Raw genomic sequence first — 13,689 nt, 5'->3', positions numbered from 1 at the left:
TGTAGTTCTCTCTTTTTAGATTGTAATATTAATTAGATAATGGAGGGGAAAGGGTAACATTGTCCTGTACATAGAATCATAGACTCATTTAGGTTGGAAAAGACCCTTAAGATCATCGAAGCCAACCATTAACCTAACACTACCAAGTCCACCATTAAACCATGTCCCTAAGTGCCACATCTACACACCTTACATATTTTTGTTCTTCTTTTATGTAGAGGTAAATCACAAGAAGTCATAACAAAAGTGATATTTTCTTTCTTTCATCCCCTCCATTTTCAGTGGTATCCAAACCTAGTTCCCTCATTTATTCTACAGAAATTTTAGTATTTTCCAGTTCTTCAACGTATTGCCCAAACCAAAATCTTCTTAGCTATGTTGCAGAAAGTAACATTAGCAAACACAAGATTAAAAAAAAAGCAACACTTTAATATCTTCAAAACAAAGTTGACAAAGCTAGTATAAAATCCCTTCAAACCATTTTGCTGCATACCACTATGCAAAATATCTTAGCAAGTATTTTCTATTTAACAAGTCTAAAACAGGTTATTTACCCACTTGTGCTATCACAAACAACTTTACATACAGTCAATTGACCACCCATGAAAGTCAAAGAGATTCCTGCACAAACCCAACAGAAAAATGTTCATACATCATAGTTCATAAAAGTGGTTCACAGCTACTATGCTAGATCCAAAGTTAATTAGTGTAGCAGAATACATCTGGAGGACAATATTGCCTGTAATGTAAAGATCAGTATCAATTTAAAGAAAAAAAAAAGAATAATTCTGCAACTTCTCCAATTTCTGCTTCAGCTCCACAGCATGAATGGATTTTTTTTTTTTTCCTTAAGAAAATTTTCTATTTGGGATATCAGTTGTTTTGAGATTAATGTAGTCACTACATTCAGAAGTGCAACATCACTCCTCCACAAAACTAGCAAAAACACATTATGAGATGTGCACTCATTCAGGCCCTTACTCTGCCAGTTTGCACAAGCCATATTGTAAGTTTGCTGATTTTAAGAGGCCTCAATCTATCTGATGCTTTCACACCTCTCAATGACTGTTTTCAGTGTTACCTGAACATGCAAATGAAAACATTTCAGTCCTTGTACATCTACTGGGAACATGGTTCACTTTGCACCTGCAAATAAATGTGGATGCAAAATTAGTGGCTGCTGTCTGTAATTGTTGTTTATAATTGACAATAATGAGAGATCTTGTTTTCTCTTGGACTAGATTCTGTAAACACGTTGAATGAAAAGATGTCTTTGCTTACTGTAACTAAATAAAACACAAGGCAAAATCATTCTTACAAGATTCTTATGATACTCAAAATGTCAAAGCACTTTCATTTATCACAATTGAGATACTTCAAAAACCTTCAAGGAAGAGACAATAGACAATAGGCTAGATTGTTATTCTCTACAACCTATAAATGGTCAGATACTTTGAACAGAAATTCTGTATCATTTATCTTTTAATAGAGATGAGGAAATTGTGACCCAGAAAGGTAAATGGAGTTGCCTGAAACAATGCAAAAAGCAACCAGCAAAGGCAGGGAACCAGTTCAACACACTTAAGTTCCACATCACATTGAATATGGAAAGTGTTAAACTACAGGAGTATTGAAAACTTCTTAGTGGCTTTGGTTATAATTACCACTATATATAGTATTAATATATATAACATGTAATATTATTAATGCATAATGTACGTAACTATTTACAAAATATTACTTCACACCTCCTCGTTGTAGAATGGGAATCAAACCAATATGTGTTCTCACAAGTGATGTGAAGGACAAATGGATGTATCCCAAATGGTGTGAAATTATTCCTTGCCTGAACAGGTAACTATGACACTTCATTAAAGGTTATGAACACCAAGGTGATTAAGAAGTTAGTTTTTCAATACTGTTTTTTTTTAATGAGAATAACATATGGTGGATGATAAATTGAAGATAGCAATCATGTTTTTAACTATCATGATATCTCATAAACTATCTCGTAAAGCTTAATAGAAGTCATTTTAATGACAGGAGAATTTAATGTATTTATAAAAATGCACTAATAAATATGGACCTCAAGCACTAAAATAAATTAGTTTATTATTTACTTTTTGCTACTTTTACTGACCTTATGGATGATAAGTCTATTAAATTTTTCCTCAAAAACAGGCCTGCTAAATACATGCCCAGCTCAAAGCTGGCACTTATGCCAAAAAACAGTAAGTTAAAATGTAATACCAATCACATTCATAAGTTGAGATTTACTCACCTAATAGAGCTAAAAAGCATTCACAGGAAATCGGATTCAAATACACATTTTTTTAAAACAAAGTCTTGAGCTTCAGATTGTAGAAAATTAAAAGGTTAAACACAGAAATGAAGGCTGGAGCAGAGGCTACTGAAAAGAAAATGTAGACCAGCAAGAACAAGACAAAGTAGAATGAACAATTCTGTTCTCAGTGCTCATCAGACACAAATTTTCCCTCGGTCCCAAGCAGAAGTGTATGTAATAGGCATTGGGAATCCAAGGGGAAACAAAGCAAAAAGCAAAAAAATCCACTTTTCTCAAGAGTTATAATACTTGGGGGAAACCCAGCACCAGGGAGAACGAAAGAGAACGTAAGTTGCCCTCAGACTAAATATCTACTAGGATCTCAGGGGAAAAGCCCATCTGGACACTACATACATACTCATAAATTCATAGACACAGCATTTGGCATTGTAATCTCTGATTTCGAAACCGCAGGACTTGAGCTTCACACAGACAGGACACTCTCCATTTGAGGATTTACCCTCCTGTCTAGGTGAAACACTGCTCACTTATCTGTTGGAAGAGCCCAGACCCGTACACACCACCTCTGCCTTGTCTTTGGCTCCAGCTGTGAATTTAGCATCATTAGTCTGGCCATCTACTCCAGATGTTCTCAAAGCAGCTGCTTTTCAACACCTTTTTAGAAACCACATCCCAGGCCTCCCTCAGGTCAAAGCAGAGCAAGCTCAGTGCACGAAGAACCCCATTGCCAAGACCTGTGTAAGGCCAGCAGTTACATATGCTCTTCGCCACACATCTCCTAAATCTTTACATGTAGTTCTTAGAAGGAGGTAGAAAATGAAGTGGGTTCAGAAGAGAACATTTTCCCTCCAGGCCTTCTGTTGGCATCCGCTAGTCACCATGTTCAGCATGGGACTCAGCTAGGCTCTGAATGGCTACACTGACTCATTCAATGCATTTCTTGTTAACAATCTCACCTCTAATTACTGCTGCTTGGTGGGATGAGAGAACCAGCATGTAGAGCACTGGTAAATACATCTACTATATTGCTTTCTTTTGGATCCTATAGCTTTCTTCCCTCATGTCATAATTTTTTCTATGCCCTCATAAAAAATATCTATTACTTTGCTCTAGAGATCTCCCACAGGCAAAAACTAGCTGGATTGGTACTTACGAGTTAGTCTCGGCAGTGCTCTATTGCCTCCCTAGATCTGGTAGAAAGTCACAACTACTTTTACAAATCTCTCATTGAGTAGGATGGAAGGAATGATGACTAACTATGCAGATTTAGTGGTGAACAATTTTTTGACAGGTTTCTCGTTTACTGACAATATCTAGCATCTGCGTATCTCCCAGACTTTACTGAGGTTAGCCTCATGACACTACTGCAAAGCAGGGAGGCATGCTATTTCCATTTTATTCCTGGGGACTGAAGCTTAAAGATGTTGAGAGACTTAAAAATTCAATTACAGAAAGAGAGATTAATTCTGACACCTCGTCCACTGCATTAAGTACGGAGACCTACAGTTCCCTACTCCATCCAAATTACACAAATGTGAAGTTAAATAGTCTTCCATCTGCATGTATTTGCCACCCACTTACTTCAAATTATCTTATCCAAGTCTATTTTACATTACACCTCCCAAAACATTGTCTTTGCCTACCACACTTGGAGTTTCAATGTTGTGATATGTTACTCACACATTTCATTTTGCTGTTTTGGGTTTTTCTCTTTTGCACTTCAGTCTAAGGCTAGACAGAAACCACAACTACTGTTTTTTGAAGGGATGTTATATATGAGTCAAAGTAATTGGAAGCATCTTAAGAGTCTGAGAAATTAAAAGAAATACATGCAGAAAAAAAATTAAAACACTAAAATCCTCTTCCAAAAGACAGAGATGGCTATGGGGTTTTTTTCCCCCTCCTTGTCCAATTTTTTCTGTATTGGTTGTATTAAAGCTCATGTAATAATAATATTATGACATTATAAATTAATATATAATATTTTTATAGCTTGAAATACCTATATCTTAGGCATTTAATTTCTTCCATAAATGTCTAGATACTGACACAATTAGGTTTTGATACACAGATATTTCTGCTTACTGGAAACCTGGTAGCAAAAAGACTCTACATTCTGAATGGGCTCATAAATATATATTGAATTTAATTTTTTAATACACAAAATCCATTTTCCTTTTGTTTGGTTGGTTTGGTGGCTGCTTGAGAGAAACATTTTCTATAAATATTTTTGTTTTGTACAACTAATTAGTCCATAAATCAGTACATTGTAATATGGCAGAGATTACCCTCAAGCCAACAGAGAGCAACTGATTGAATGTACTTACCTTCTTCATAATTCATCTGTCTGTAGTGTCACTGCATTTTCTTCTGCTGCCTTCAAACATTGTCTTGCCACTTTTTTCTCTCTTCCCATTTTTCAAATATATACACCAGTTTAACCAAGAAGCATACTTTCCATTAAACACCAGATTTTCCCTGTGTTTTCAACCAAGTACAGTGGGCTGATAAAGTACACAAATAAACAATAACTAGACGATCACAGATTAATTAGTTTGATTCTGCAGTAGAAATTTTTACATGCTTTCCATTTTCACATTATTTATGAAGGCCATTTTCTAATATTAAAAACATACCAACTGTCAAGCATGAACATGTCTCTAAAAGAGGGGAGAGGAGAACTACAAATGTAAAATTCCTGTAACAGATGTCAAAGACTAATTTAGAAGTCAATCCAGGATGGCAACTATATTAAAAAAAAAAAAGCATAAGCACATGTTGAACTTGAAGCATGTACTTTAATAACACCGAAGCCCCCTTTAAGTGTATTTTTTTTCTTCCTAATCTGTAATGCTTACTTTATTTTCCTCAAATGGCTTCTAATGGCTAAGAAAAGGTAGGATTGTTCTGAGGCAGTATGACTTGTGAGTTGCATGCTATTAGTCATCCAGCCCTCTACAACTTTAAAAAAACAAACAACCATAAAAACCCCAAACAAACAAAGAAAAGACAGGCATCACTTTGTCATTATTTCTGCTGACTTAAGTTCCTGAGTGGAACTTGTGTGGCAGTTAGTTGGCAGTCTCAGTACAGCTGCTAACAGAGATGTGCACAATGATTAACAAAAGCTACCAGTGTTTTTTCCCTAGCTGTCAATCGTAGCAAAGGAAGCCAAGTGGAAGTGGAATGAAGATGAGCTAGCCTTGCATCTCTCAAAACCAGGCCTCAGAGAAGGAGGAAATAGATTGACAAAACAGTATTAGAAAACACGATGCATCTGTTCTGTGGACAATTAGGATTCATTCTCCAAGCACTGACCAGTTTGCATCATTAATGACCTGCTCCAGAATCCACTAAATGCAAAGGAAAGCCTCACCTTGATTTCAATAAAACAGAATCAGGTTTAAAATTCTATGAAAATGTCATTTCAGGAAAGGAAAAAGTAATCCCTTAGGCATTATCTCTCTGATCCTACTCTAATCTGCAACATTTTTACAGTTCCATGTACTATTTATTGTGCATTATTCTACTGCAGCACTTAAATTATTCTCATTTGAATGTTTCCACAGACCCAGCAGTTCTGGTGACAAATGTCTTAATTTTAAAAGCTGGTCTGCATGGCAGGCACCATTTCTATCCAACAGAGAAAGGAACTCCCTAGCTAAAACTGTTTTCACCAACAATTTGTTTGCCAGCAGCATGTTTTCCTCTTTAATCCGTGTTAACATTTTGTTCAGAGTTATCCTAACTGGCATGTATTCTATCTGATAAACGTCTCCTCTTTTCCCTCACGGAAACATTATTTATTTATGACATTATTGTTACAGACAACTAAACAGCCAAGAGGGAAACACATTTGCTTGTCTACAAATACTTGCACATGCTGTTAAACCTGCATCATTTTTCTCATAGAAATCTAAAACTTGGTAAAAAGCTTCCTAGCATGTCTTTGGTATCCACTGAGAACAAGGAACAGGGACAGACACATGCAGCAGTACAAAATCAGCAAGGGGTCAGGAGAACAGGAGGAAAATAATGACCTAGGTTGTTAGGTTGATATATGAAACTTTCTCCTTTCTGGCCCAATTTGTCATGACTCCATGACTGAATGAACTAAATGGACCCGATATAAAATGATTCAAATCAAGAGCTCATTTCTTTCATGTTCTCTGTATCTTTGCCAACATAGGAACTAGCTCCTATATTATCAGGAAACCAGTACCCAAACGTACACACAGTGAGCTAACACTAAATAATGTGTGTTGGAAGTCACAGGTGCTCCCCAGGCTGCTCCATGACTGGAACTGAATTAAAGAGGAGGAAATAGTATAAATCAAAATTACCAAAGTGCCTGAGAAGCAAATACCCTCAAATTCCCTGTCACTTCACCAGTTAGTAGCACATGTTGGATCCTTGGTGACAGAAACACATATCCACTTACAGAAGGACTCAAAGACCTACATCTGTTTCATGAATGACACTGAAAGTTGTAACAGATCATCGATTTAAGTCACTACTCTACACCAGATTCGGACTGGCAATCTTCCCCATCTTTGAAGATCCTGTTCCATCCAGGGCCTGTACTTTTATCAACATATAAAGATTTTAATGTGTCTACCTGTAGGTTTCCCACCATTCTTCCCGTATCTTTGTCTCACACAAACTGCACTTTGTCTCCAAGTGCAAGTTTCTTTAGCACATACATGTCTTCAAACTATGTGACACAGCTCAAGACACGCACGTCCTGAATTATTATTAGCAGATATATTCTTGAATCTTCTCACACTGGGCTCAGAATTTTTCAGATATGGAAAGGTTAGTCACTGCAAAAAGGCTCAAGTCAAAGGAGCAAAAAGACAAAAACTGGAAGAAATGGAATACATTGACTTTTGACAGCAGGAGAAAGGCAACCTTTAAAGGTTGGACTGAACTGTAGGTGTATTATTTAATTAGCACTTATTTACATGCATTGGAATTATGTAGATGGATATACATGTGCTTATAGTATTTGCTAACCAAAGATTTTATAGGGCTTTCCAAATATCTCAATTCTGTTACACAGGAAAGTATTTGCATATTATGTGAACATACACAGGTAATAACTGTGTGGGAGTATCTACCCACCTGCTCATTTGCAAATTGCTTTCTAAGTTAAATTAACCTTGTCCTCTGTACTTTTTCTCAGCTGAAGGACGTTTTTCTGCCCATTACCTGCTGCTTAGTATAGAAGACTTAGAGACCTTCTGGAGTCCCTCATCAACAGAATGTGTTTCATCGATATGGTCCTTTGCAGCAAAAAAGCAATGCACCGTGGGAATATTAAATACAAGAGTCACCAAATACTCTTTTCCACCCAGAAAGATAGCCACAGCATATAAAGGCATAATGGCAGCAAGTGTGAGATGAAATTCTGTGCAAAACCTGAGTGCATACCCATGGTCTGTGACAGTTTTATGAACTGATGTCCCTGTCATTCTGAGCCTGTGCCTTAACTACAGTTACCCGCGTTAAATCAAAACAGAGAAAGGGGTGTCAATCTGTGCAACCAAAGCAGCACTCCTCAGAGCTGAGGAGCCACTGCGTCACCTCTCAGCCAGGGAGCGCAGGGATCACCACCAGCAGCGTGGGGCGAGGGGTAGGGAGGCAGAGCAAACACACAGACAGGGCAGGAGAAAGGGTCAGCAATGGGGACAGCAGAAATCATGGTTATTGGCAGGGCAAGGCGGGAAGCAGGTATACTTTTCAAAAACATCACCAGCATCATTGACTAATGTAGAATTTTTTTAGTTTAGCCCCTAATTCAAATTTTTTGCTGCACACCACTACTCCTGAGAGAAGGTCATGTTGCTGATTAGTAAGTCCTGCCCGCTTAATGTTTTTCTGCTAAATTAGAAGCAGATCTTACAAAAACAAAAAAAAACCCCACAGAACAAAAAAAAAGAAACAAAAAAAAAATCTGACCCCCACCCCATACAATCTTGAAAAACACATCTTGTTTCTAATACACTTTAGAACTTTCTAAGCTTCTTACAACAACGCTGAGCAAGTGGAGGGTGAAGGGGGAAGAAGGGTGTTTATAAAGCCTTCTTAGAACCATGTGTTGGTTACATTTTTCAGACTCATTATTCACATACCTGCACTCCCAACTGAAGTCACGGGGGCCACTGACTCAAAAGACAACAGGCCAAACTCAAAGTCCTTGCATTCAGTGCACAGAACGCGGCACTATGCAGGCTTTCTATCTAATTGTGTCTTAGCACAAAACAGGAAGGGCTGAGAGTTTTAAATTATTCTAAGGAAAGTGAGTATCAGTCTTCGGGCTTTAGAAAGAACTGGTTGTCTGGCTTCTTTAGATGCCTTTAAAAATCCAAGATTTAATCATTATCTTCATCATCATTTTTACTTTTTTTATATACACACACACATATATAAAAGTATATACACATAGACAGACACGCGCGGTATGCAAACCTCCGAGTATTGCTCCATACTCAGATTAGCCTGGCATCTTGTGGCCACAAAGAACACAACACTCCGTTCACCCAAACATCTGAATATGATTCGGGTGCACATAAGCATACTAATGCCTGTGTAATTTAGACAAATACAAAACAGCTCTTGAGCAATGCAAGACAATTATTTCACTTAATTAGATGCGACGTGGTGTCAGCATCGTGTTGTGATAAAACAAGCTGGCATAGAATTGTAAAGGCAAACCACAGTTACAAATAATGCAGAGCTTTGGTTAACTGGACTACAGCAGATAGGTATATAGTTGTGAGCAGAATACTATCTAATTTGAAATAAGAATTGCCAGGATACCTGCAGTTGTTGTTCTGATATTGACATGTTAAATATTACTTGGATTTTTGTCACAGGAACCAAACCATTCCTGCTGCAAGAGCAGAACATTAGTGCAGCAGACTACATGGGGGGAAAAAAAAAGTCTTCTCAGACAGGAAGATAAATTACTAACAAAGAAGAGTCGGTTTGCCTATATACACAGGCATAGCATGGGTATGTGTGTGGCAGGGGGGAAAGGAGAAATGCCTATCCTATGAAGAGTAGCTGCTTATTCTTTTCCTAAAAAAGATGGTCTATTGATTCATTTTCAAGAGAAAAATAACTTGAATCTCAGGAGAAGACAAAGATACTTCCTTTTAGGAGGATTTGCTGCACTCTCTGAAGAGGCTTGACACTCAGCTCCTGATCTCCTTTTGGCATAGAGAAGAACAATCACTAACACAGAGAAAATAATTTGTGCAGTTTGATTAGTTTCCACACCAGATGTTCCCACATATATTCACATCTCCCCAACTCTTTTTCTCCAGCCAAGAGTGTGCACAGCTGGTACTTCTGTAGTCAACACCAAAGCTATTTAACAGAGCTATTAGCAGGGGGGGGTATTACATTATGGATGCCACCACTGTTCTCTAGGGGCCTGCTCCTGTTCCCATTGAAGTGAAGGCATCATCACACTCATTGTCTTCAGAGAGTGCCAGAAAAAGTTGCTGGAAAAAATTTTTACTACTCTGTTACATACCTGCACTTTCACCTCCTCCAGCCTATGATTTCCATTTCATTTTCTTGCTGGTACCATAAGGCACTGTAGCCATTCACTGACCAGCTCTGGGTTTTCATTCTTTGTGAAGTAGATTCCAATGGCAAACAATTTTAAAAAGAGTCACAACAGATAAGAATTGTTCCTTGTTTGTTAATTAATTTTAATGACCATAGATTTTGAGAAATGGCAACTATGAATTTGCATCTCATTAATGAACCAGTGACTGAATAAACCTCAAAGACGGACATGAGTGTTCCCACAAGAAAACAACAATCATGGGTTCAGGCAAACTCCCACCAGGCAAGGGCTGGCTGGAAAGCCAGCCCCGAGGTTTCAAACAGTCACATTACAAGAAATTCTACATTCCTAAATCAGCTCCTGTTCACTGAAAAAAAAAGGTTCTTACTTAATATAAACAGAAATGCTGCCATAGCCTTGGAGCTTTGGGGTTTGCTCTAATTGCTCTGGTTGCAAGAGGTTTGCTTGTAAGATGCAGAAAAATTTACTACCCCCTCATATCTTATTAAGAAGGAAATTATAAGGTTATGTACATTTGCATTTCTAGGAATGCAGTACCTGTGCAAATTCTGCAGCCAGTTTGTCTTCCGACTTCTGTGTCTTGTTGCAGAACACACACACGGGATTCTTTCATGAAGGATTTATGCTTTTTTGATGCAAATCAAAGGTGATCCAAGGTGGAAACATGCTGGTGGAAGCACTGCAGTAACAGCTGGGAAGAAATCATCCTGCACACCCACAGTGCTGTCCATGGGGATTTTTTGCCACTAGGTTCTCAGTGTGTGCATCTGAGCACCAGTCTTTTCTATGTGGATGATTGCTTGAAAAATAACATTAAAGACGACTGAAGGGCTCTGGTTATCAGCTGAAAGCTGCTATTCTCCAAAAGGAACATTTTAAATGTTTAGGTGCCAGGTTAGCTATATTCCCTTAGATAACTAAAAGCATAAATAAGGAACATCGCTTTTAGAAGGCAAGGAATTGCAGGAACTGGTCAGTACGAAGTATGTGCTTTTAGAAGAAGGAATGGTGTGTACCTACCCCTGAAGAGACAAGATGAGGTACTGCACTAGCAATAAGGCTAGCAATGTCTGTATAATAATCATTGAAAGTAGAATTAACACAGGCATCTGTATTTAGTGTGTGAAATCCCATTTCCTGCACTTTGCTGAGTTCTGCCACTGACTTCAATGTAGCCACAATTCTATCCAGAAAATGTATCAAATCAAACTCAGTGAGAAAATGGAGGCTTGCCAGTGTGTTAACATGTGAGGAACACTGCATACCTCAGTCTAAAAATAAATAAATAATCTTTGCCATGAGAATTTTTCTCTTCATAGGGAAATAAAATATATTTGCATCATACCAGCACAGTAGCTTATTCCCCTCCCTCATGCACAGATGATGCAAACTCTACTCTTCTTGTTATAACAGAGACACCACCTGGGCCTGCTTCATCTGTATTAGTAGAACCTGATTTTTAAAGCTCCAAAGATGCAGATGTGACATGGGATTCCCAAATACATCTGAATACTCTTAAAATATGGCCCCCAGGTCCACTGGCAATGAAACAAGACACAGGATTGTTTTATCATGTTCCAAAACATTCTTGAGAGGTAACAAGTGAAAGCAAACATAACATAAGCAGGATAGTAGGGTCTAGCAAAGCAAAGGGTATCTTGCACAAGTTGAAACAGTGCAAGAAAATATAATTGGGTCCCTTCCTCTCAGTAATCAGAAAGCTTTGTCATCACAAATGCTTTGAGAGACTATATGGCAACCAAGCACTCCCCCTTGCACGCCCTTCAGCAAACTCATTTCAGCTGCAGTTACAAAACACAACCATAAAAAGACTTCAATGAACCCAGCAGAGAGCAAATGTTAACTACAGCAAAATGGTATCAAAGCCAAACTGAAATTTTATTTTTGCAGGACTAGTTCAGCAGCACTCCCAAATTGTGTAAACTACAGGGTATGCAAACCCTGACCACTTGACAAAGATATATGTAGACTTGCCCATCCTATGTACCTGAATGTCACCTACGTAGCTATTAGCGATTGCCCTTAAGCTAATGCATCGTATGTCTTTTTGACAAGAGTAATGGCTGGGTTCTGACAAAGAATAACTGCCATTTCAATTGAAAATGTTAAAATATAACCAAAATCAAACATTAAATTAGTAGTGAAAAATGTAGGATAGATGACAGAAGTGTATAACTTCACTGGAATTATCAGTAGCTTGACTGACCTTAATTTAGTTCTAATAAGCATTCAATGCAGTACAAGCTACAAAAGCAAACGGAAACAGTAGTTACAGCGCTTTGAGCCTAAGGTGCCCTCAGTGCCCAAGGAGCTTCAATGCTAACCAGGGAACAGCAGTGCACCTAGGGAGTTTTGGTTCCCACCAAATCTAGGGCTTAATGGCCTCATTCTTCAGTTTTAAACCACTTTTAAACTGTCAAGCTATTGAAAACAGTGAAGCTATACAGTGTACTGATATGAGGAATAAGGCCGTGTCCTCTAGGGTCAGCTGCTGCGCTCCTCCAGCGCACCCCTTCTGGGAAGTAATGAAGAGGGCTGAACAGTAAGTACTGCAAGTCTCTCCTTCCAAACCTCAGACTGCTGCGGTATGCCATTGTCTCACTTTCAGCAATTGAAATTAAGCTCTCTAAATATTCCAATCAATTACTTTTTGATTTACTGGCTTCCATGGCATTTTCCTCTTTCATTTATTGGTGCACTTGACTTGTATTTCCTACAGGGACATTGAGTGCTAGAACTATATGTCATTCTTTTAAAATGTCTCTTTCCTTCCAGTACAAGTTTAGGCTGTACCCTGTAGGGTGCCCCGGAACTAATCTCTTCTCTCCCCAGTCCTAGCAGAGATCTCTGCCTCTCTGGCTAGCAGGTTTTCCACCACAGCAATGATTAGAATATTGATCAAAAGCTTCTCCTGAATCCTGTCTCTGTAGGACTGCACTAAGCATAACAAGTTAACGGGCTTAAACATCTTCTAGTGTGCATTTATAACATAGTAGTGTCTGATTTCCTACATTCAGATGTACTGGTTATAGCCCTTGTCTCCCTCCGAGGAATAACGAATACAAATAGTGGATTTTGCCCACGTATCTGCTGTACTGGGCAATCCAGTCTTCAGGATTGTTCTTTTTATGCTGGCCACTAATCACTGGCTAACAAGTCAAAAGATTCTCATGCCAGCTGTGGGGCAAATGGGTGACAGGAAAAAAAAAAAAGGAAAAAAAAAAATCCATAGAACAGCTCTTCACAACCCAATGACTTACGCATTACCTTACTGAGCAACCGTTATTTGTTTTGCAGTACTTTGAAACTTAGATGTTTTCCTAAAAGTGAATTTAAATATCGCTTTTCACTCTACCCAGCCTTCAAAATACTCTGTCATTCAGGCCCATTGTTTTGTCATTGTTATTCATGTAGCTCATTTTTCTTGCACACACACAGCCCTCACCCCACCCCTCACAATTATTATGCTTTTCTTCAGCAACAGAATTCTCAAATTCTCTAAATCAATCAATTTCTAACATTATTATGAAGAGGGAAACCTTCAAAAAGAAAAAGCCTTCGGGATAGTAATCTCTTCACTACAAGTATCTATTTTTCCCATGTATAAAAATTGCAGAATATATCCTTAATTTACGTATGATGTTACTTATTCTTAAAGTACCAGAAACTAATAAGGAAACCATGCCTACGCTGTATTGATAACTCACAAGGCCAAGGAAAGAGACAAGGTGGGGATTTTCTGAAATTTTGATTAAACCTA

Source organism: Phaethon aethereus (genome assembly GCF_964289735.1).
Source record: "Phaethon aethereus genome assembly, chromosome: 8".
NCBI classification, from domain to species: domain Eukaryota; kingdom Metazoa; phylum Chordata; class Aves; order Phaethontiformes; family Phaethontidae; genus Phaethon; species Phaethon aethereus.
Note: the sequence above shows the minus strand (reverse complement) of the source record.